A 5753-nucleotide genomic window follows, 5' to 3' on the forward strand; every position below is an offset into this window, starting at 1 on the left:
ACTTTGAGTAAATAGGAATATAACGTGAATATCCCCAAAGTGCAGGTGTTTCATGGTTGATTTCTCTTACACTTTGATTATTTGTATGCTTAATTGGTAGTGTTTGTACTGGATGGCTGGTGGAGCACTATTTGTTAAGGTGTCCATGCATTATACTTAGTCACTTTGCCTATACATGTGTGTTTTTCTGCTTATTGAACAGCATCGAAGTGCTGATCGATACGGTCTATTTTTCTATTGGTTGGGCTAGCTAAGTATTGTTTGATTTTATGCTACTACTGAATTAGGAGTTAGTTACAATTGTTTGACCTCTTCTCACTCTTGCTACATTTATTTATTAGAATAGAAATAAAGCTTTTCGACCTCTTCTTTATTATGTGTTTTCTGTCTTTCTCTCCACAAATTTGTGTCTTCTGGTGCTTTTATCGTTAAGCTTTTTCTATATGGTCAAATCAAATGTTTATTAGACACTAAAATATCAATGTTCATCAAGAAGTTGTACATGTAATTTTTGCTTCTTCAAGAGCTGGGAGGCTTAGATTCATACTTCTCTAATTATTATTATATATTAATTAATTAATTAGTGAAGGGATCATACTATGTTGAAACCTAATCTTGCCATATATTAACCGTATTTGGGTTCTAAGTATTCTTGAGTTTTTCATTAGTCATCTTACTGACCAAGGACGACCAATGGCAGATTTGTAATTATACTCAACATAAAGGGTAAATGATAAATATCTATGATACAATATCTTACTCCAAACCAAGGGCAAATTCGTCATTAAATTAGTTATATATCTATTATTTTATTGCACTTGTCACTCAACATCCCCAAATCATTTTACGCAAAAAAAGAACACTCAACTTTATTCCAGAAGCATCCACACTCACACTGCTCTATTTTTCTCTCGAATGAAGTACAATTTTCTTTGCACTGATGATTGTACCAATTTGCGGTTAGTATATCTCCCAATTTTTACCCAAGCTATCTCTTGATTCTCTTCAAATTTCAATTTGATAGCTGAATTCATAGGTGCTTTTTTATATTTAACATATTTTCTTGCCATGATCTTTGTTTTTTTTCCAAACTTTTGAAAACTATACTTTCCTTTCTTTCATCTTCTCAATCGGGTGATCCAACTCATGCATGTTTTTATCTCAATTTTCTGTCAATTCTCTTCATGCTTTCAAAGTTTATGATATGAAATTCCTAGATTATATTGTTAATTATTATTTCGTCTAATCCTTTCTCTCCAATATTCTTCAACCTTCATCTCTTCCCTTTAGTTTTTGTGTTGCGTTATTTATTACTTTTGTATGATCTTTATTTTTATTTCGAATTTCAATGTTAATTTGGCTGTGTTGTATCAATGTTGATATTGAAAAGTTAAATGGGTGTTTATTTCCTTGTTCTTTTTCTGATACTTTTTAGTTTTTTTACTACTTTATTTCATCTTCTCTTTTCCAGACAGTTCATCTTGCTGTTGTTTCAAGTTTGTTTAGTCTTTTGAATCTTTCAGTTTCAGGTAAGTTATCAGTCTCTCCTTCACATTACTCCAATTCTATATGGAAGTTCACGAGGCATTACTATTATTGTTATAATATAACTTTACGGATACTCATCATACAATCTATTGCCTGCTTCTGCCTAGCCTTAGCTTCCTCATCATTTCTTATTAGATTCGATACCTCATTAGCATTTGCAACTTATTAACAGAAGATTCAGCCCATAAATGCCTCTTAAATAAACCTTATGTGACTTTCACATGAAAATCAGTAGGAAGCCAAACAAAATTAAAAAAATTGCACCATTTCACATGTTCATCATTAACTCTTATAAGTCTCAAAATAAATGCACCAATGTTGCAACTGAGAGTAATAAGCAACGAACAATCACATTATAGTTATAATACCTCACAAAATTTAAATTTGAAATAGAATCACTAGGAACAATCTCTTTGTTTTTTTAAGAATAAACCTTCAATCAATACATCAGTAGTCTTGTTATCTTCATTTCTATCCTTCTCTTCTCATTCATTCTTCATTTCTATACATCAGTAGTTGTGGCTTAGTTGGTTAGTTTCCTTCAATATCAACTCTTCTTACAATTTTATTATTGTGCATGTATGTAATATTGTCAAAATGAAAAAAAGGCTTACTATTGACACAATCACACCACTAACTAAACAGTGAACGTGCAAAATAATGTTTTTCCTTGTAAGTTTTGTTACTACGAACGCCTAAAGAAGAAACTCTTATTTTTAACATTTATTGTTCTAAAAAGGTGTGTGCACTTTCTGTTATATGTGCTGCTTTATGAAAATGTAGAGATCTGTGTTGCTTTTCAAAACCACCTTAAACAAGGAAATGAAGAAAACAAAAGTCTTTGAAAAAGAAATTTTCAATTAATCTTGATATTATAATTCATGAAACTTTTACAATGTATTGACTGGTAAAAGTTAGAATCTCTTTTCCCTGTGATAGTTCCATGCCTTGGCCTCTTCAAAAGAAAACAAAACATTTCTCATGCTACTAGAAAGGACTTCATGCAGGGTAGGGCATATTGGAGTGGTGTTGATCAGTCATTAAGAAGTAAAAATGATAGTTTTGTTGAATTCGTAGTTCTTGGTGGCCTCACTGTTTTATTTTTACAAGTAAGCAATGTGTCATTTACTTTCAAGTTACGTTCAATAAAAATTATCTTTAAGTAAATTATCATTATTTCTATTGTCAGCTTATCTACTATAAAATGGATAACAACAACATTTCTTATGTTGTTGTTGGGAAGGAAAGAATATGTGAATTTGTTGAGAGTTAAATGTCTTGGCCATGTGGTTTATAATACTTATGTTATTACCGTTACATTGCTTGCTGTTGTTTTTAGTGCCTATATTGTCAGAATTAGATTAAATTATTTATAAATCTTAGACCTGCTAACAGAGATATCCTGTGTTGTATAAACTATGTGATTCTGTGCTGACATTTAATCCCTCAATTTTAATGTAACAGGTGATTTTGATAATAAAAAAAAATGGTCCAGAAGATCCAAGCATGAAAGATGCATCTATTTTTGTCTAATTTAAAATAGTATGTAAATGTATGTTATTAGCACTCCCACATATGAAAATGTTAAAACTATGTAAGTATCTCACTTCAACATTCAGTAGTATGACATTCACATGAATATATAATGAACAAATTTGGCAGCTATAATGTGTTTAAATTATTAATTTTTCTCATTGAAATATATTTTAGATCCATTATAAATTATACATTGGGACTGTGTTGTTACTCCTGCCACTACTTTTCTGGAATGTACAGGGAAAGTAGCCACAATGTTTTCTACCTAACATGTATTCGTATGAGCATAGCATGACAAATATTAACAATTGAAGAGTATTTAGAAGACACATGTCTGCAGTAAAGTTGTTTCTGTAATGGGAGAAATTAGTTATATAATTGCACTTTGAAGTTCATGTGTTTTAAGTCTATTAGATCTGACATTTGTAAAAGATACTGTAAAGCAGCATAACTAATGCAATGATCTGTTAACTTTTACACTATATACTCTTATTATGTCATTTAACAACATGAACCATTTATTTGAATTTTATGTCTCAATTTCCAGGCTGATGTCTTTATTCTTCTCTCAGAAGTCCCTTTTTGTCATTTATAACATGTACCTGTCCTGTGAAAAAAGTGTATTTAAGCAGCTTGTTCTTTCGCTTTCATTTCTAGACTCCCCTCGAAATTTGGAACCTGTTCTAATAGTTTTTTAGTTTTCTTGTTTTTTTCTTCTTTCTAAACTCTACATTATTGATTTTATCATACCTATTCTGCCTGTGTAAAATTAATTATAGAAAGTTGTTTCTGTTAAAATTTTTTTATTCATTTAATTTTTAAAGAATAACGGCAAACTGTGCTTTACAAGTAGATTTTCTGTCGTGCATTCAATGTCTATGTAATAAGAATTTATTGCCTTCTTATTATGTATATATTGATAAACTTTGAATAAGGATACTAAATTGTGAATTTGCCCAACTTAATATTGAACTAATTGTTGAAACTTAAAAGAAAAATAATAGTGCCTCTCACTTGTATGTGGATTCTTTTATCGTGCAGATTAAGAAATGTAATTCGTTACTAAAATTATAGACATTGTATTTTTTGAAATTACAGTTATTTAAAAATATTTTTTACCATGTTGGATTTCAAATATATTTCATAGTAAATCAAACAGAAGTAAAATTATGATAAAATTTTAAACGTTGGGCCCGTGCTTAGCACGGACAATGCTCATCTAGTATATATATATATATACTAATTTAGTATCATTTAAGTGACATTATCATTAATTTTGGGCTGCAGTATTTTCTCCATTTGGGGGCAGATTTGGGCTTTAATTTGGGCCTTCAAATAGATATAAGACGAGGAAAATGTGGGCTTGAGCTCTTCTTCCATCACAGGACACTTTGTAATTGCTTATTTCAGCCCATTAAGCTTGTCTCGATTTTTGTTTTTGTTTGGGATCTTGTCATAGGTCCTCTTGGAACTTTCAAAGCTTCCACAAATGTGTTGAGTTTTCATGGATGCTATCACCGAGTTTTCGTACCGAATCAAATTTTTTGAGATTGTGATTCAATCTTATGATATTCGATATGATATATATTTTATTGATAATTAGTATGATATTTGCTATTTATTAATAAACTTTTAAAATATCGAATACAATATCAAAGTATATAGTTACATATAAAATTTATATATATTATAATAATACAAATAAATATATCACCTAGTATTACTACAAAACTAAATGTTTAGAGGTTAAAATTTTGAGTTATCTTGATTGAAATATCTTTTATAAAATATAAATGATTATCAAATGAAGTTTTTTGTACATTCTTTTGAATATATATTTTAACAGAAGTTGAAATCATAATTCCCTATTATGTGAGTATATGTAAGTTGAAAATTCTATTGTTATCTATTTTTCATACCAATAATATCAGAATTGGACTTGAAAATATTGAATCATATCAAATTAATTGGATATGGTAATGATATAATACTTTTAAAAATCGAAAATCAAAATCACCAACCAAAATTTCAAATATTATGCCATTCCATCCCTATTCATATTTATTCAAATATACATACATAATTATTTATGCACACTTATATTTTTCTACACATGAAAGAAAATGGACTTTGTATCCCCATTTAGTTTTTTTTAATTATTATAGTAAATCACGTATCAATGTTGTATATAAAGTATATAATAGAATATAAGAGGTAATTATACACACTTTTATACTGTTACACAATATTATATAAACTTGTATAAAATGAGTTTCGTTTTCTACTAACTTCAGTCACATAAATCTTCATCAAATAACTTCAAATTTTAATTTTTAACTCTAACATTAAAATTACATCCCAACAAACCTCAATCATCAATTTGTTAAATATTTCAACAAATAGTTTTCAAGCATTTAAAAAACCCAACAATAAATTTTTAGTTTTCACTTTAATTCATCCAAAAATTTAAATCTAGGGTGATAAAAATGAATGCGGCTCTTAATCAATTAAGCATCAAAAAATTAAAAATTATGATCACAGTTTAACAATTCTAGTTGCATATATAGTATGTCAAAATTACCACTTGTCAATTGTAAAAAAGACAATGAGGGGACCTTCCTAGTCCATAAACTATTTAAATTTGTAGCTGTCAATTTCAGAATGACATT

General features: G+C 28.8%; 1 long non-coding RNA gene across 1 annotated transcript in view; it reads left to right on the plus strand.

The window, feature by feature from the left end:
• LOC102579942 (uncharacterized) overlaps positions 1–3213 on the plus strand; it is a 4333-nt gene extending 1120 nt beyond the window's left edge. The window contains exons 2-3 of the long non-coding RNA XR_001472052.1: positions 1472–1529; positions 3013–3213. This is a non-coding gene — a long non-coding RNA (uncharacterized lncRNA). The remainder of the gene's footprint in view (positions 1–1471; positions 1530–3012) is intronic.
• Positions 3214–5753: the final 2540 nt, after the last annotated feature.

Source organism: Solanum tuberosum, unplaced genomic scaffold (assembly GCF_000226075.1).
Source record: "Solanum tuberosum cultivar DM 1-3 516 R44 unplaced genomic scaffold, SolTub_3.0 scf00522, whole genome shotgun sequence".
Classification (NCBI taxonomy): domain Eukaryota; kingdom Viridiplantae; phylum Streptophyta; class Magnoliopsida; order Solanales; family Solanaceae; genus Solanum; species Solanum tuberosum.